The sequence below is a fragment of the Neovison vison genome, chromosome 1 (genome assembly GCF_020171115.1).
Source record: "Neovison vison isolate M4711 chromosome 1, ASM_NN_V1, whole genome shotgun sequence".
Classification (NCBI taxonomy): domain Eukaryota; kingdom Metazoa; phylum Chordata; class Mammalia; order Carnivora; family Mustelidae; genus Neogale; species Neogale vison.
In genome coordinates, this window is record NC_058091.1 from 73177469 (window position 1) to 73198073 (window position 20605).

Genomic DNA, 20605 nt, shown 5'->3' on the forward strand with positions numbered 1-20605 from the left:
AATTCTATTTCTTTGGTTTACATGGATTTTCTAAAATCAGTAGCTCCAAAATAGTATTTTCTAGTATGTTATAATAATGTTATATATTTTTTTCTTCTTGTCATTAATTATTTAGGTTTTCAGCTCTTCATTCTTTCAAATGGACTTTAAAGACACTTCATTAATTTCTGTAAAAAACATCTTGGGGGGTATTGATCAGAACTTTATTAAACTTAAATATTAATTTAGGAGAATATGAATTTTTATTTTACCATATTGGCAAATGGTTTGGTACTCCGTTTAGTCAAATCTTGTAATGAAAGCCCTGTATATCTTTATAACATTTTTTAAAAACATGAACTGTTTCATGAATTTGCATGTCATCTTTGTGGGGGCCATGTTCACCTCTGTATTTTTCCAATTTTAGTATACGTGCTGTTGAAGTGAGCACTGTCTTTATAACAATCTCTGATGTATTTCTGACATTTCTTCAAATTGCCATTTCTTTACATTAAACCTCTCCCTTCAGAGGAACACTTAGGTGTGTTGTACTATCTCCTGTGTAGAACTTCTGTGTTTTCATTTGAGTAAAACCAGAGATTATGGGTTTTAATGCAGGGATCATCTGTTTTTGGTCGAGTCTGTCGTTCAGCAGCTAATTCTTGGTTAGGTACTGTTTTAGATGCTACATATACATCAGTAGCAAAACATCTTGGTAAATGGCTTGATACTCTATGTTATGTTGCATTCTAGGGGGAGTAAAGAATACAGAATGGCAGTGCATTATAAGTGCTATGTAAAAAAGAATAGAGCAAGATAAGTAGCATTAAGAGTGCAAGGCAAATAGAATAACTTTCAATAGGGCAGTCATGGCGCCCCTTACTGGGAACAGGACACTTGTCCAAAGACTTGAATAGAAAAAATGAGCTATGCAGACAGAGTGGGCTAAGTACTTCCAGCAGAAGAAAGGGATGGTACAAACCTGAGGCAGGCAGGGGTGTGTCTAACATATTGAAAAATCAGCTGAAAGGCCAGGATGGCTGGAATATAATGACCAAGGTGACAAGAGAGGATGAGTTCTGAGAAAAAAGGGGGAAGGAAATTGTGTAGGTCTTTGTAGGTCAAATGTAGTAATTTTGGCTTAACTTTATGAGACAAGAAGTGATTGGAAGATTGGGTTGGGGTGTGACAATTACATTTTAAAGGACTCATTCTACTTCTGTGCTGCTGTTAATAGGGGAGCAAGGATGGAAACAGGGAAACCAACTAGGGGGACATTGCGATACATGATGCTGCCCTGGGCAGCTACAGGCTAGCAACTGGCGTAACAAAAAATGGTTAGTTGTAGATGTATATGAGAGTACAAAGCAAAAGGTTTTTCTTTCTGGGTTGCATTTTTCTCCTCTTACTTTCAATAAAGAATCATCATTTCATAACTCTCTGCTGCTGACCTTTTAAATTTAGCCTTTCCCTACCTAGATTCTCTTATTAACAGAAGTTTCTTCTCTTGGACTTTATATAGGTATATTTCTTTTTTGAAAATATTGAAAATTTAATTTTAGGGAGCTGTGGTGGAAAAAAATACTGTCTAGAAGTCAGGAGGATGTGATTATTATCCTGGCTGTGTTACTAGTTCACCATGGGATATGGGATAATCTTTACATTCTTCATTCTTGACTGCAAAATGAGGTTAGAGTAAATTATCCATATTTTTTTAGCTTAATTATTCTACCAATCTTTAATTCTGTATTTATACTCTGGTCAGTAAAGAGTAAAAAGTAACAGAAAAATCTTCACTTGTGACCCTTGGAATATCAGCAGATTGCTTTTCTATAGCTGAGGCATTCCTAAGAGAAGAGGAAGTCCAAAAATGAGCTTACAGTATTTTGGGGAGATGGTAGTCGTCCTTGACATTTCTGGTAAGTTTCTCTTTTTGGCAACTGAAGAGGGGCTTTTGTCTGTAATGCTTGATTTCATGGGGCCTACTTTGTCTTTATAATCCTACATTTAGTAGGAACTTGGTTCCCATTTTCTCTCTCTTTTTTTTTTTCAACCTTCTGTGAGAGGATTTTCCTCCAAACTGCCTCTTTTTAGAATTACCCTTCCTTATTTCAGTCCTGCACTTCTAAAACCTGATTTGCTATGGACATATCACTGTATTATTTATGCACAGGCAATGTTTCCATGCGCCTTTCTATCTGTTTCATCCTAACATTTCCCTATATTTGACAGTCTTCTCCAGATTCATTTCCAGAGCTACCAGGTCCATCCCCATGTTGCCTCGGCTGGGACGTAGTGTTCATGCGCATCTTGGTCTCTGTTCTCTCTTGGAACTCACAGTACATCTGATTCATGCCCTGGTGCTGCTTATTCCTCCCAGAAGCTGGCTCAGTCTGTTTTGAAACACATATAGCAATATTGTTTCCCATCTCAAGGGCGTAGCATTTGCAACTCTTATTTGACACTGAGAGGCCAGAATTAAGATACTAAGAGACTATGGAATGAAAGACAGAAATAGCTTGTTCTTGCAAATGGAAAGAAATTCACCTCCATTTTGCTGAAAGCACAAGACCTTTCTAATCAAACATTTGACATCATGACCAGGCTGGAGAAAAAGTGTACCTGTTCAGCTATAATTGGTTCTGCTCACAGAAGTGGATTTCTCATTGTCTGTGCAGCTACAGGAAATATGGTTAATAAAAGCACATGTCAGCCTGACTGAAGCCGTTCTATAGAGCCCTGCCAGGCCACTCTGCAAAACTGGTATTTCCTATTATGAAAACTAAATCTCAAATCATAGTTAAAAGGTAATCAGTCTTCAAGAGAGTGGTCTGTAGGGGTAAGCAGTAATTCAGATTTGATTGGCAACATAGGCTTTTCAGGAAATAGTTCAAAATGAGAAGCATTTGGAGAAAGCCAGAAACTCAGTCCAAAATGATGATTCTCAGAATTTTCTAGCACTTGGGTTATTGGTATATATACCCACACACACGTTTTAAGTTGTGCTTTCCTAGGAACTATGATAATAGTACACTATGGCTTTGTGTACTTCACCTCATTTAGCTCCTGTAACACGACCTTGTGATGTAGGGATCACTGTCACCATTTCATAGCTGAAGAGACTTGCCCAAAGTCTCCTAGAGTGCAGCCAGTGTAGTCAGGAGAGCCCAGGCACTCCTTATGGTCCTGTGGTGTCTCCCAGAAAGGTGATGTATGATCATCTCTAGCAACTTTTCTGCACTGTTGCTCCTTGCTTTATATCCGTGTTTATTGTTTTCATCATGGACAAAGCAGAGCAACAGTACTTTCATCATAAGGTGGTTGTAAAGACAGAATCCAAAGAAATAACACATATTGGAAAAAAAAAAAAACCTATCAAAAGGGAATTAATGTGACCTTACCTGAAAGCTCAATTTTGTATGCAAATTTCATGATTTGAAATAAAATCACTTCCTCTAGTTGAAAGGCATTGTGAATAGGTGCATTAGTAGCATAAGTTTAGAAACGAGCACATTTTTCTTTTCATACAAAAATGGTGTTGCTGACACATTGTTGGGGGAGACAGGTGTTGTATGCCATTTTCCTAGTTGGATCTGCACTGAATCTATAGTTCTCTGTGCTAACCAGGTAAACAAAGACTGTGCTATGCCAGTATACCTGTAGGTATATAGGCATCTCTACTAACTTTTTGTTTGAACTTCATAAAATTAGTGTCGCTCTACTTCTGCTTTGTCTTCTCTGAGATAGAGCAGAACTATGTCTCTAGATATTCCTAACTTCACTCAGGAGAATTTTTCATTTTGGCAAGTAATCAAGCAATCTTGACAACAATTTCCTTGAATTACTTAGGATTTCATTTCTTTCTTTTGCTACTTTGTAAATATTAATATTGATGTACACAGCTTAGCTCCTTTGTTAGACCTGGGATAGTCTGTACTTCAGATACCATGTCTTTCATGAGTGTCTGACTGTCCTGAAAAGAAGCTTAATAAGTCTTTGTCTGGGGCTGAGCAAGAGAACACATTTTCATGACAATTAAAAAACCTCCCAGGGGAAACCAGTTGGATTACATCAGAATTTATCCAGTTTCAGTGCAGAGCTAAATAACTCTAGGACATTTCTAGGCTACATGCCAATCATACTGAATTTATCAAATCATCCATCAATTAGTTGGAATATGTAGATATAACAAAATAAAAGAAACAAAAAACAGCTGTTACTCGAGATGGTCAGACCACGAAAGCTATTCTAGACCATTGAAAGGGCTCTGCTTTTTTTCTATGACTAAGATGGGGAGCCATCAAAAGTGGGGGCAGAGATGTGGCATGGTATGATTTTTGCTTTAAAAGAATCACTATGGGGTCTCTCATAGTGAGAGGTTGCTCTCTCTTCAGACCTCTCCTTTTCTGCCTAAGGGCTTAACCAAACTCTATCATTTCTAGTTAATGATGAACCACCCAGCTGGGTAGCTCAGGTGGTTAAGTGTCTGCCTTCAGCTCAGGTCATGATCTTAGGGTCCTGGGATGGAGGCCCTTGTCAGGCTCCCTGCTCAGTGGGGAGTCTGCTTCTCCCTCTGCCTCTCCCCCTGCTCACTCATTCTCTCTCTCAAATAAATAAATAAAATCTTCAAAAAAAATCACAATGGCTGTGAGAGGGTCCTAAATGAAATGAAAATGACTTTGCTATATCAAAGTAAATAAAGTCAACTTTATTTTTCTAATGTTTTGCCATATTCTGGGCAAGTGGGCAGAAGGTAACAAGGATCAAGTAAAATAACCTGGTCTGAACGGAATTTATAAGATATAAAAATGTATTGCCTATTCAGTAATAACAAGAAAGAATTTCTGAAGCATGATTGTTTTTGTTGTGGGTTTCAAGAAAAGATTTAGGGATAAAAATGTAAAAAAAAACAACAACCTTATTTTCAGATGAGAACTAAAGTCTGAAAATATATTTTAGTATCAAGTTACTGCCAGTAGGTGATTAACTCTAAAAGTTCAGGTAGCTTAGAGTAAGACAATAATTATGAATATCATTGATTTCTTTAATCAAAATGTCAATAACGGTGAAGAAAGCATTTTATTTTTTTTCCCATTTACATTAGCCTACCGAACTTTTCCCTAGTAAGTTGTAAAATAAGTCAATAAAGGTCACTAGACTGTTTAGCTTCAATCCCTAGATCTGATTGTTGGAAGGCCAGTCTCTGTGAATGCTTTCATGTTTCTTCATGGTCTAAACATTCTGAGGAATGACCACTGGCAAATTTGGTTAAAGGATGATCGAATAGCAAACATGTTCTGGAAGATAGTTATATTCCTTCAGAGAGATTCAGACTTCTCTCTCCTGTAATATTTGCTTGTATCTCAGAATAAAAGCCTCTCCCTCTCCAGATGGGAGGATGGGGCAGTGTGCCAGTCAAGCTCTGAGTGTGATACTTTTGTGAGTCTGTGGTACAGTCCTTCTGTTTGTGCAAAATCCTCAGTTTTCCCCAAATAATTAGCCAATTATATCATGCCATTTATTTAGAATGATTTCAGTAGTGATGCCTTTTATAGCCTCACCAGTCCTAAGATGCTCTGTGATAATAAACTGTGTTCTGATTTAGAAACTTTGTGTTTGGGGCACCTGGGTGGCTCAGTGGATTAAGCCTCTGCCTTCAGCTCAGGTCATGATCTCAGGGTCCTGGGATCGAGCCCTGCATCAGGCTCTCTGCTCAGAAAGTAGGTCTGCTTCCCCCTACCCCTCTGCCTACCTCTCTGCCTACTTGTGATCTCTCTCTCTCTGTGTCAAATAAATAAATGAAAAAAAAAATTTTTTTAAAAGAAGTTTTGTGTGTCCTGTCAGGATATCTATCTGTCTATCTGTCTGTCTGCCTATCTATCTATCATCAATCATCATCTATCCTCCATCTACCTATCTACCTGACACGGTGGCAGACTGACTTCTTATCTTATGAACATTGTCTCAGACTCTTGAATTTCAGAATGAACACTGATGCCTTCCCTTTATGAGGCTTATGCCATGTTGATGTTTGCACAGATGAGGAATGAGACTCATTTTGTGTTAGTTGTCATGATATTCTGTATATCATTTGTTCTCTCTGATACATTCAAAAAAGAGATCCCAGGGGCACCTGGGTGGCCAGTGGGTTAAAGCCTCTGCCTTCGGCTCAGGTCGTGATCCCAGGGTCCTGGGATCGAGCCCCACGTCGGGCTCTCTGCTCTGCAGGGAGCCTGCTTCCTCCTCTCTCTCTGCCTGCCTCTCTGCCTATTTGTGATTTCTCTCTCTCTGTCAAATAAATAAAATCTAAAAAAGAAAAAAAAAGAGATCCCAGAAATACTGTGTGTATAAATATGGAGTTCTTCACACGCACATGTTTGCAGGACTGTTGAGATGAATAGGGAAAAGCATTTCCTTCACAGGAGTAATAGGTTTGAATTTCGTCGAAACATGCTATTATAATGATGATGTCATAGGAAAACCGTGGTGACTGCAGCAGCACACACCATAGATTGGTGATTTCTGGGGCTTTTTTTTTTTTAGATTTTATTTATTTATTTGACAGAGAGAAATCACAAGTAGATGGAGAGGCAGGCAGAGAGAGAGAGAGAGGGAAGCAGGCTCCCTGCTGAGCACAGAGCCCTATGTGGGACTCCATCCCAGGACCCTGAGATCATGACCTGAGCCGAAGGCAGCGGCTTAACCCACTGAGCCACCCAGGCGCCCCGATTTCTGGGGCTTTTTATCTGCATGAATAGATATGCAAGATTTTTGCTTTCTGGCTAAAAAAAGAAGGTGTGGTTTGGAGGAAGTATGTATTCATGCAACGGTGCTGGAGAGAGTCAGAGATAAATAAAACAAGAAAGTTGAGGGTATTTAGAATATGGAGACTTAACCTGTATCTTAAACTGTATCACAGTTTTAGGAAGATGCAATGTTAAATAATTGCTGCTGATTGTTTTCAATAATTGTCTTGTCATAGGGCCATTCCCAGACTGGGTGGAGTCAGGCTATAAAAGGAGCTTTTCCAGGGAGCTTCCAGATTGGTGTAACAGTGACAATAATCTGAGAATAAGGTTTTCAAAAAATGTTGTTTACCGTGGTAGGAACATTTAACAAGAAATCTACTCTCTTAACAAATCAAGAGTATAATACAGTATTATTGAATACAGGTACAATGTTGTATGGGTGATCCCTAGAACTTATTCGTCTTCCTTAACTGACACTTCATATCTATTCATTAATAATTTTATTTTCCCCTTCTTCCGGCCTCTGGCAACCATGATTCCACTCTTTGATCCTATGAACTTGAGTATTTTAGTTACTGCTTATAAGTAGAATCATGCAGTATTTGTCTTTTTATGACTGGCTTATTTCATTTAGTATCATGTACCCAGGATTCAACTATGTTTTTGCATATTGCAGAATTTTCTTCTCCTTTAAGGCTCAACGGTATTCCATTATATGCTTATACCACATTTTCTTTGTCCATTCCCCTGTCAATGGGTATTCAGCTCGTTTTCACATCTTGACTATTGTGAATAGTGCTGCAATGGATATGAGAATGCATTTATCTCTTTGAGATCCTGATTTCAATTCTATTATATTGAATATTCCCGGAAGCCTTTTGAAACAATAACCAATGGCCAAGCTGTTTAAGACATTATGATTATACTAACTGTTCAGATAAACAGGATGAAAACCATAGTAAAACAGGGTAATTTCGCTTTTTGTTACCTCAGAAAAATAAGCCTGTTTATGCATGTACTTCTTTTTTTAAAGATTTTATTTATTTGAGAGAGAGAGCACAAGCGGAAGGACAAGAGGGAGGAGTAGAGGGAGAGGGAGAAGCAGGGTCCCCACTAAGCAGGTAACCCAAAGCAGGATCTCAATCCCAGGACCCTGAGATCATGACCTGAGCCAAAGGCAGACACTTAACCAACTGAGCCACCCAGGAGCCACTGTACTTTTTTTTTTTTTTTAAGATTTTATTTATTTATTTGACACAGAGGGAAAAAGAGATCACAAGTAAGCAGAGCAGCAGGCAGAGAGAGAGGGGGGAAGCAGGCTCCCCGCTGAGCAGAAAGCCTTGATGCAGGTTTTGATCCTAGGACCCTGAGATCATGACCTGAGCTGAAGGCAGAGGCTTAACCCACTGAGCCACCCAGGCACCCCCTCCTTGTACTTTTTTTAACATGGTTTATAAAATAGCACTTTTTGAGAGGACTGCCTCAGGGACTAACTATAAAATTTACAATATTTTATGAAATACCTAGAATTATCAGTTACTGATGTTTTTAATAAAATGTTATAAAATTTTTTTTTAATTTTTAAAAAATATTTTATTTATTTGACAGAGAAAGAGAGAGATCACAAGTAGGCAGAGAGGCAGGCAGAGAGAGAGAGGGGAGGAAGCAGACTCCCTGCAGAGCAGAGAGCCCGATGCGGGGCTCGATGAGGGGCTCGATCCCAAGACCCTGGGATCATGACCTGAGCCGAAGGCAGAGGCTTTAACCCACTGAGCCACCCCAGGTGCCCCAAAAATGTTATAAATTTTTATGACAAAGATGCTTCCTTACGACATTCCCTACTAAGAAAGAGTGGATAGAACTCTTTCAGTGCCTTAAATATCAGCAAATTTCAGCCTATCAGAGAAAGCCCATGAGAATTTCATGAATAAATTTAATGTACAGTCATAATGGCCAGTTCAGAAAATTTAACAACTGTAATTAATTATGAAAAGTAATTAGTTATTTGCCTGTTGTTCTGTAAATTATTATTTACCTATTTTTTGCCTATCATTCTATAAATTACTATTAAGCATAATAGTTAGGTATCTGATTCTTGATCTCAGCTCATGTCTTGTTCTCAGGGTCATAAGTTCAAGTCCCACACTGGGCTCCATGCTGGGCATGGAGCCTACTTAAAAAATAAATAATATTTTTAATATTATAATAAATAAATAGTAAATATAATATATACATTATATATATGTATATATAAAGCACAATATTCCTATTGATCACCTTCATTAAAGATATTCTTTTCTTTTGGGTTATATTTATTAGTATTTTAAAGGCTCTGATTTTTGAAAAATGCCTATATTGGTTCAGCAATTTTTCTTCATCTTTAATAATCAAATGAGATATTTTAACTATTACATTTTTAAAATCTTTTCATATATTAAAGATAACACAAAATCAGACCTAAAAGAGAGAAGTATACTAGATACAAAACTTTATAAGATGTTTCATTCTGAAAATATAATTTATAATGTATAATATATATATTGATCTATACCTTTAACTCAATCCCAATAAAAATTCAGCTGAGTTCATAAAAATAGAAATTCATTCCAATACTACTAATAAACCCACAGTAATCAAGACATTGTAACACTATAATAAGGCTAAGCCTAAAATCAATGCTGCATGAAAGAGCTGAGAAATACACACATAAATAGTCAACTGATTTTCAACAAAGTTGCCAACATAATTTAATGGAAATAGATAATCTTTTTATCAAAGGTATTGAAACAACTGGTATTTATGGAACAACTTGATATCAACTAGGAAAAAGGAATGTACCTCCACTTTAAACTTTATACTATACACAAAAAATAACTTAAAATAACTTAATAACTTAAGATGAGTCATAAACCCAAATCAAAAATCCTAAATTACGTAATTTTTAGAAGCAAAAATAAAATATTTGTAATTTGGGAAGGCAGTTTTTTTTTTAAGATTTTATTTGTTTATTTGACAGACAGAGATCACAAGTAGGCAGAGAAGCAGGCAGAGAGAGAGAGGAGGAAGAAGGTTCCCTGCTGAGCAGAGAGCCCGATGCGGAGCTCGATCCCAGGATCCTGGGATCACGACCTGAGCCAAAGACAGAGGCTTTAACCCACTGAGCCACCAGGTGCCCTGGGAAGGCAAAGATTTTTTAAAAATAGGAAACAACAAGAATCAACCATTTTTTAAAAGTTAAGTTGAATGCCATCAGATGTAAAAACATCTTCACTTTTCAAGATGCTCTATTAAAGATGAAAAAAAAAAAAGCCCTAGTCTGAGAGAAAATATTATATACATGTATCATGTATCTAAAAAACATGTATACTTGTTATACATTAAAAAAATATCTTACAACTCAACAATGAGAGGGCAACACAACTGAAAAAAAAAAAAAAGAAAGAAAAATAAATTTGACCAGTTTACAAAGGAAGCATTCAAAATGGTTCATAAATTTTTGGGGAAAAAAAACAAAAAACAAAAAACTGCTCTACATTTAAAATTATCTTTGTGGGCACCTGGGTGGCTCAGTGGATTAAGCCGCTGCCTTCGGCTCAGGTCATGATCTCAGGGTCCTGGGATCGAGTCACGCATCGGGCTCTCTGCTCAGCGGGGAGCCTGCTTCCCTCTCATTCTCTCTACCTGCCTCTCTGCCTACTTGTGATCTCTATCTGTCAAATAAATAAATAAAATCTTTAAAAATATTAAAAAAAATAAATAAAATCATCTTTGTCAGTAATTAAATCACAATGAGTTACCAAATAGCTAACGTTAAAAAGACTAAAAGGATCAGCTTTTGCTATGCTTGTGAAGGAACTGGAATTCTCATAGAACGCTTATGGGAATTAAATGATACAACTTCAAAAAAAAAAACACATGACAGATTTTTTTAAAAAGATTGATATATTTATTTTAGCAAGAAGAGCAAGAAAGAGCATGGGGGAAGGACAGAGGAGAAGGGAGAGGAGAGAGAGAGAGGATCTCAAGCAGACATTCTGCTGAGCACAGAGCCTAATGTGGGACTTGATCCCACAACCCTGAGATCATGACCTGAGCCAAAGCCAAGAGTTGGATGTTCAACTGACTGAGCCACCCAGGCGCCCCTAGATGACAAATTTTTAAAAGAAGTTCTGTATAAATCTTCTGGAAGACTTTGCTATTCAGTTTGAAGGAACTTACTGAGGAAGAATGAAAGTATATATCCTCACAAAGACATGTACAGAAATATTTATATATTCTGTATTTATTGTAACTCCAAACAAGAAACAACCTGATATTCTTTCACGGATGAATTGATAAACATACTGTTATACAGCCATATAATGGAATATTACTCAGCAATGAAAAGGAATACAATGGCATGAGTCAATCCCAAAAGCATGCAGCTGAGCCAGAGAAGTCAGAGAGCAAACAGTAAATGATTCTCTTTTTATAAAATCTAGACAGGCAAAATTGATCTATAGTAACAGAGAGCAGATCATTTGTTCCATGGGTAGGTGGCATTCACTGCAAACGGGTATGAAATAATTTGGCATGGGGGATAATAGAAAATATAATTTTTTAATTTAGGAAAAATTACCAAAGCCAGAATGGTACCAGTAAAGTATTGTGGCCTCTAGTTCAAGATGAGACCAAAAGTGTGACTGGAAGTTTCTTGAGGCTTCAGAAAATTGTAAAAAAAAGTCTCGTTTTTTCTCTCAGTAGAAATTACATCTAAAGCTCTTAAAACATATTCACCCTCTCTGCTGTGAACCTGTGTATCCTCACTATTGACCCAAAGTAAAGATCCCACTCAGAAAACACATGACTGTCACTTTTGTCTTGTGAACTTCATTATAATTTATACATAACAAATTCACAGGTTTTAAAAGAATTATAACCATCGGGACAGAAAGGAACAGAGCATTCAAAACAAAAAGGCTTTTGAGCCCCAAACTTCTTCCTGGCAGGAACAGGCTGAGAACACTACTCAGCAGCAAACATGAGCTATTTCTTTTTTTCTTTTTTCCTTTTTTAAAAGATTTTTTTTTATTTATTTGGGGAGAGGGGAGAGCATGCAAGCACAGAGGGAGATTTAGAGGGACAAGAAGGCTCCTCTGTAAGCAGAGAGCCTGGTGTGGGACTTTACACCGGGACCCTGAGATCAAAGGCCTAAGACCCAAAGGCAGACACTTAACTGACTAAACCACCCAGGCACCCGTGAGCTATTTCTGAAGAAAAGAAAATGACTGAGAGTGTAGTGTCAAGACTCCAGATCACAGGATCAGGAGCCAAGAAGGACCATCCAGAAAACATATTTGGGTCTAAAGCAACAGACCCCTGCCTTCTGAGCGAAGTGAAATAACGACTGTACTTTGCCAGATCACAGTAATTTTTCAGGTCGGTGGCTTTCAGAGTAGCAACCAATGTTACTCCCATTTTTCCTCCTCTTTTTGAGTGGAAACATCTCTTGTGGTTCTCCTGAGCCTCTCTCCCCATTGTATGTTGGATATGTGGAGGCCACATAGCCTGTTTCCTCAACTACACAAGAACCTACACAACCTCAACTACACAGGAACCTAATATCATGTAATCCTGGACTTAAAGTGTAATCCAGAGGTTGAAATGGGGTGAATCTTTGAGGGTTTAGGGAGTCTGGTAAGTGTATGTTGGCAATGGAAGAAGAGATGTGTATTATCTTTGGTCAGAGGATGAACTGTGGTAGTTATTCTCCAAAGACGGCCTCTGTCATAATTTTATTAGATTAACATTTTTTAAGTTAAACACTAGGGTGTCAGATGGTCAGGGGCGGTTCAACAAAAGACCACAAGAGAATTGAAATAGAGAAGTCTTTGAGAAAATACATAGCAAGCCAGAAGAGACCACACGGGAGGTCAAAGCAAGGTGCGGCAAAGAGATCTGAGAGGACTGGGGCACCTGCCTTCATTAGTGTCCCTGGGTGGAGGGCTTTGGGGTTCTCAAATTTAAATTGAGCAATTTAAATTTGAGTTTAAATTGCTCAATTTAAACCAAAGAAGAGTGAGGTTTTGTTAATCTTCGCAGGAGTCTAATCTAAGGAGTTTATGAGGGAAAGACCTTGGGAGAGAGGGGAGAAGATTTTTTCATGCAACTCTTTGGGGAAGTCATACCCAGAACTTAATGCTGTCCTGTTGGAGAGACCACCAGGATGTCCAGCATCCCAGCAGAGCCTGACTTTCTCTACCAAAGTCCTCTGCCTGTAGTGGGCCATCTTGGACATTGCAGACCAGATAATATGATAGGGAACTGGGCTGTTGATTCACAGAATGGTGGAGATAATAAAATGCTGCTTTAAACCACTACATTTTGAGATTATTTAGTTATGCAGCAGTAGATAGCAAAGATATGTATACAAGCCATGAATTGTGTATAAACGTAAGATTTTATAGAATCAAATGAATAAACTGGCTATTGTAGTAGTCTTACTTTGAACTTGAGTTAATCTTAAACCTTTTATTCTGGCATATAATTATATAACCACTAATAGTAGAGTCTTCTACAGTTGTTGCTATGTTGATTATTATTCCTTATCTTGTTTGGCTTCAAAAAAAGTTGCCTTTTACAATGTTAAGTGACAGTTTAAGCCATTTATAGATCTTGGCAAGGAAGAAGATTCCAGATGCCCTGTGTGTGATGGAACTATCCATAATCTTCTTGTTGTAAATAAAAAAAACTTTTAAAATTCTTTATGGAAGTGTAAATTTGTAGCTGCTTATCAGTCAGGAGAAAACAGGTAATTTTTTTATAATAAATAAGAATTTTAAGAACTCTCTGCATATTTTTAACTGTTTTCTGTATAATGGTAGAAAATGGGGTAAAGAGGCTCATACACATTCTAAAAAGGTAAATTCTTCTTTTGGATATTTCTAGTGTACAACTTGCCGTACTAGTAGTCACACTGAATTGTATCCAGAGTCTGTGTGATGATCAGAAACAGCGATCCTTGACGGAAACATCCTAAGTCTTGAGGCTCCCACATTAGCTTAATTATGTGAGACTATTAAAACAAGCTATATTCTTTGCCTTGTCCCCAAGGAAGTGCATTTTAGGCCAAAGTTCTATTCTCTTACCAGCAGAATCTTGGAATTACCTCTAGCTTCTTAATTATTTTTCTCTCCTCAAAATCATGGTATAAGTAACTTCAAGACTTTAGGTATATCATTTGAATTAGCATAGCTTTATATGACTTTGAATTCTGGAACTTATCCAGTGTTATCAACTTGACTTAGTATAACTTCAATTGTCTGTTAAGTAGTTCATGACTGGCAGAGCCAAGAGGAGTCTAAAAAATGCATTTTACTTCTTATAGGATAAGAGTTCCTTGAAGACTGAGTTTTCCTACCCTTTTAGTGAACCACCTAAGCAAAAATATTGGACCTCAAAATCATTCACCAAAACCGCTTACACTTTTAGAGTTCTCTGGGACAGCAAACATCAAAATCACATTAGAATTCAAAGGTATGGCTATTGTTTTCAGAAAAAAGTCACAGAAATTAAAATCTATTGAAAAGAATACTTATTAAAAGAAGGGTATAATCTGTGGAATGGAAGATATTCGAGTGATTCTGGCTATACAGAAATGAAGCCATCACATCCAAGCTTTCTTTCTTTCTTTCTTTCTTTTTTCCCCAAAAAATGACTCCAAGAACTTAATCTTTAACCAATTAAATTTTTAATAAAATACTTTATTAGCTCAAATATATGGGCTCTTCCTTAAAAATCCTCCATGAACAAATGAACAATACTCCTTGAAAATAATGGGCAAATTATTTACAGAAGGAGTAGAAAATTTACAGAAATAAAAAGGACCAATAAATACATAAAGCAATTGTTAATCTCAATATAGATAAAAATTATTCAAATTTTTAAATAAACTATTTAATTCATCAAGGACAAAATAAAAAAAAAGAAAGATAAAAACTAATTATATTGTATGAAGAAATAGCTTCTCTTCTGCTCCTTATGAATAATTTTTTGACCCAGCAATTCTACTTACCACTATCTGTCTTAGAAAATGCCCCCCATGGGTACATTCATAAGAACAATCATTGTTGCTTTGTTCCAAATAATGAACATATGGAAGCAATATAGATATCTATTAATAGAAGAATGTCTTGTCCCCCCAGAAGAATGATTATATAATCTAAAAATATCTATACTATGCATTTTGAAATAATGAGACAGATGTAGATGTAGTGAAAAGTGTCCAGGATGTATTATTAAGTGAGGAAATAAAATTGTAGAATGAAATACACAGTATTTTCCATTTATTAAAAAAAAATCACAAAACAAAACTACTTATTTTCATATGATCTTTCTTACATTCTGAAACATATATATGATGTGATACACACATATTATTCTGAAGGTAGTGACCCTGGGGAGGGGGGAGGGAGAAATAGTGAAGTAAGGCTATGCATATATTCATTTTGTAATTATGCAGAAATAAAAAGAATGGGAAAAAATCCAAAGTGCAACTTAAAAAAATCCCATCTTTGGTTTTAAACTATGCTTAGGCGAACCATAATTAAACTATGCTTAGATGAACCATAAATAATTAAACACTTCTGCAGTTCCAAATTTCAATGTGAGGTTAATAATTACTATAGAATATAAAGGTAGTTTGTAAGGTCCTTTATCTAATGGAGCAGAAATAAAATCTTCTTAAGCCAAGGAAATAAGCATGATTGGCACTAGAGAGCAAAGCCTGAGCGTATGGGCTTAGTGACATTGAACAGGTTGCTTCACTTCTGTGCCACTCTTCCTTTACTTATAAAATGGGGAGATGATATATACCTTATAAGTTCCTGGGGGAGATCAAAGAAGATATTGTAGGAAAACATTTCATACACTGCCAAGCACGTCAGTCCTCAGATATTGCATGTGTTTTCATTTATTCACAATAAATATAACTAACTTAGAAATTTAAATGACTGACTAGAACAAAGTGAAAAAAGCTCAGGAGCACTAATTCTAATGATTTCCCCAATTTAATGGGAGCCTTAAAAATGTTAGTTTTATTTCAGTCTGTTTCTTTCCTTATTAAACCTTTTATTTGAAGTATAGCTTGAAGAAATCAAATGATTCTTCAAAGTATAATTAATATTTCCATCTTCCTGCAGAGCCATAAGTTGACTAAAATTTAGAGAGCCACTTAGGAAAAAAAGTCAGTAAAGTGAATTGGAAATGAATGTTGTTTTCTGATGATGTATTTGAAACACTGTAATATTTGCATTTTAGATTCAACTCAACTTTGTGTTCTGTAAGATGAAAAGATTCTTCAGGGTTGACTATGTGGTAAGCAAGCAAGATTGATTATGTGCCATTGGAAGCTAAGATCAGGACTGCCAAAACAATTAGAACCTGCTGGTAGAAAGCAAAGCCAATACAATGAATACAAAGTGATACTTTTACATTGGGCATTGAGGTACATCCAGGCAACTTTGCAGAAATATGAGCAACTTGGGAGTTTTTGTTTAGCAACATTTTAATATTTTTGAAATTGTTCAATTTCTGATCTGAATAATTGTCTGAATGCATAAATAATTCAGCTGCTATTGTGTTGTAATTTTAATACTCTGAATTTTAAAAATATAATTAACACTGTTTGGAGATCTCTTTTACACTTTGCTTTTATTCTTTTACAAAAGAAAGTTCCCTTGTCTTTTTCTTTTTGGAGGAAAAGGCATACATATTTTAAAAGGAAGTGGTAATTAGCATCCCTATTCTATTGTTTTCATTGGAAAGTATGGTTTCTTTTTAGGTAAGCCAGCTCTCCCTTCAGATTACAAAACTGATGATGAAGCAAAAATATTCACACTTTGAAGTCAGAAGGAACAGCTTGCTGGGTTGACAGAAGCAAGTGGAGGGAAATGTGCCTGGAGTTGCTAACGAATCCAGAAACACAGCGTGGCATTTAAGTTAGTTAGAAGGGATGGGAAATGAATCCCTGGAATACAAATAATGTTAGCTAACATTTATTTCGCTCTGCAAATGCACTTCTCTAATTAAATGAAAGGACCATAGTATTCTACCAATTTATAATCTGTATGAATGGAAAAATCATTAAATACCTAGGCGCAGAACTAAATAGGGGGAATTGTGTTTGTGTGCATTTATGTGCTATAGCTCAGAGAAAGAGATGGTAAGAGGAAAGCGGGAGATATGTCTGTGAACATTTGGAGGTTCTATCAAAAGCCATTAATAAAGAACTCATCAATTGTTATATTGAAGCTGTTGAAGAACATATTTTACATATTTACTTACCTGAGAAGGAAATTCTCTTATTTCTAGAAGTAGAATAGAAAAGGGGCTAAATATGTGTCTAATAACCAACTATTTTTTATCAATAGAATCTTTAAACATTATTTAAAACAAAGACAAATATTGATTCATGGCTCATGTTGCATTCAATAAATCTGTTGGTTATTGCATCAGACAAACATTAAAGCTACATGGCATGTGTGAAATTCACTTAGGGGATTCCTGGTGGGCATCACAAAGACATAAGCAGTTATTAGAAAAGCTAAAACTCAGAAAGATAACGGGCTCATTGGATGAGGATTAAGAGTTTATTAGAACTCTTATATTAACCGACCATGGAGAGAGAAAATGAAAGAGTGATTTCAGATATGTCCCACAAATTGAAAGTCATGTGAGCAGGTGCTCTGAATTTTGGAAACTAAATTTTGATCTATTTGCTTCTACATGAGCCACTCAATAAAACCTTGCTCTAGATTGTACAAATAAGGTTTAATAATAATTACATACTTTTCCAACGAATGCTGTAATAGTTAACTAGCATTAAAATATACCACAATACAATTCAATTTCAATTAAGTCGCTTGAGTAATCCTTTACATTTGGTCTTACAAATTTCTTTTCATTATTTTGCAAACAATCTTTGGGCACAATAACATGTAATAATTTGTAATTTACCACAACTGAAATTGAATCTCATGCTTTGAAGTTGGTTGGGGTTAGCTTCCCATCCCATTTTTTCTAGTTGGCAAATTATGTCAACTTGGGCTTAATTGTTCTCTCTTCATCATCTTCTAAATAGTTACACTCATGACATAATGGAAACTTTGTTGCCTTGTGAAATAGTTTCCAGAAAATAACTGGATGATAATGTTGGTGAGCAGTATACGAGACCTAAGAATAACAGTTCTTATCTCTCAAACAGCTTTGTACATGATTTTGGCCTTGTGTTTGTAGAACCGTTAAGTGTCTGAAGAGATCCACTTACATATTTTTTTTTCCTGCATTTTGGATTGCTAAGGAATAAATTATGTGCCATCATAGTACTCTTGACTTTGAGAATTCTTGAAAGTCTCAAGGGGTATCCCTTAAGAGTGGGAGACCCTTAAGGGTCTCCTATAACAGGATTAGATTTATGAGACACTGTAGTTTACATGAAACTTTAAAATTCACAGTTAAGGAGGTTTCCCTAGTGGTGGCCCATACAAAAAGAGATGTCAGAACAAAACATAGTATAAACTCCTATTGCAGTTGGGGGTTCTGATTTTGTGATAATGAGGAAGACAGAAAGCAAAACAAACAATAACCCTTATACTAGTCTCTTCAGGAAAAATAGACTTAGAACAACTTCTGGAAATTTTAAATAAAAGGTGAGAAAATATAGATACTCACAGATGGAGTGAGAGAATGCAGAGTAGAACAAATGTACAAATCTGTTACTGAATCACATTGTAATTACCAGTGATTACCACTGCCTCCAGTTAAGGCCAGCATGCAATACCCTTTCTTGGGGCTTGTCCTAGATCTTAACCAAGTGCAATACTTTAGGAAATAGGGTCTTAAAAAGTCAAGATAAGAGAAAGTGTCAATGGATTAGTCCCATTTAGTCCTTCTCTGAGACTACGCTCTTTCTCTCTTTACTTAATAATTAGTTTATGCTTTAATCTTGTCAATCACAGGATTCTTCTGCAAGCATACATTCCCTAACCACCTTTACTTTTTAATATTTTAACATTTCTTTACTATTAACTTTATCTCAAAACTAAAGAAAAGGTACTGAAATAAAAGAGCCCCAAGTTTGCAGACTTTAACTAAATACAAAATAATAACAATATTATTATTATTATTATTATTATTATTGGGAAATGACCATGGAAAAATATACAGGAAATGCCTGTGGTCCTGATTTAGTCTTTACCTCATAGGAGTTTTATGAGTATTAAATGGGATGGAGTATGTACTATATCAGGTACTTAGTAAGCACTCAGTAAATGTTATCAGTAATTAAGGCCTCTGTCAGCCAATCTTAGGATACAGATTATGTTGCACACTTCCCTGTGTCTTTCCCTGTGATAAGATACGTTTGTGCTCTCATTTACCTATTTCTAAATTTAATCTAAATTGAACCAGCATTTAAGAATGTGTAAAATTGGTCTATCATGTCTCCTCTCAGAATTGTCCATTCATTAGTGCTATAATGTAAACCACAAACATTAGTCATATATGCAATTTTAAGTTTCCTAGTAACCATATTAAAAAAAAAACAAAAAAAGGTGAAATTAGGGACGCCTGGGTGGCTCAGTGGGTTAAGCCACTGCCTTCAGCTCAGGTCATGATCTCAGGGTCCTGGGATCGAGCCCCTCATCGGGCTCTCTGCTCAGCAGGGAGCCTGCTTCCTCCTTTCTCTCTCTCTGCCTGCTTCTCTGCCTACTTGTGATCTCTGTCTGTCAAATAAATAAATAAAATCTTAAAAAAAAAGTGAAATTAATTTGATTTATATGCTTTAGTCTGTTATTTATAAAATATAAGTAATTTTATTTATTTATATGTAATCAATATAAAATTACTAGTGAGATCATTTACATTCTTTTAAGTTAAAAACTTCTTTAATTAAAAAAAAATGTAGTGTTTATCTTATACTTACATCTCAGTTCATACTGGCAATCAAGCATTCAGTAGCCACATGCAGCTAGTAGTTATATACCGGATAATGCAGACCTATATAAAGAGAGAATGAACTAAATAAAGGAAGCCCTCTCTAATTCCGTAATTATAATTTATTATGAATAAATAAATATAACATAAATAGGCATAATATTATCATAGTTTGTAATTTGCAATTATTTAAGTTTAATATAAATTTATTATTGAATATATTAAACATTTTTAGTTTAGGATATTCCTAGATTCTGACACTGTAACCAATTTCTGTATGTAACACATAGATATTTATAAGGGAATATCTAATATGCCTTTTGTCCTTTAGTACATTTCTTTTGAGACTTGTTGGCATCTCTAGCATTGAATTCTTTTGTTAGGTATTTTGTAAGTCCTTAAAATGTACGTAGAACTACACCAACTACCCAAGTATCCGATTTAAAGTATACAATTTAGATTAAACATTCTTCTAAAATTTTATTATGATTCTGATGTTACTTAACCAATAAGTAATTAAAATAAAAAATTAACCATTTTTTCCCATGAAATAATTTAATAATTCTTTCTTTCTAACATAAATGATTTGTCTGTTCATTCTTCTATACACGCTAAATTGTTTCAAGTCATATAATTGTTTATATATTTGCCTTCTTATAAGAGATATTTTATTTTATTGAGCCTTAACATTATACATTAAGTAACTTTTCACGTTACTTTTACAGGAAACGACAGTCCTGTCTGGTCTTGTCTTGTCTTTTCTTTTCATTAGGGCTATTTATTTATTGTAGTTGTATGTATTTAGGATATATTTATTCTGAGGTAGTAGTTTTCATTATCACACAGTGCTTTCATAAATTATTTTACCAATAAGAGCTATGTTTCTCTAGCAAATTGTTTATTTT

At 35.6% G+C, this 20605-nt stretch overlaps 1 protein-coding gene and 1 non-coding gene across 2 annotated transcripts in view; one reads left to right on the top strand and one right to left on the bottom strand.

Annotated features, from left to right (window-relative positions):
• The window catches only part of THEMIS (thymocyte selection associated), a 169929-nt gene that overhangs the window by 115899 nt on the left and 33425 nt on the right, over window positions 1–20605 (top strand). The window lies entirely within an intron of this gene.
• LOC122898227 lies at window positions 329–430 on the bottom strand. Its single transcript, XR_006382917.1, has one exon. It is a non-coding gene; the product is annotated as a U6 spliceosomal RNA (small nuclear RNA).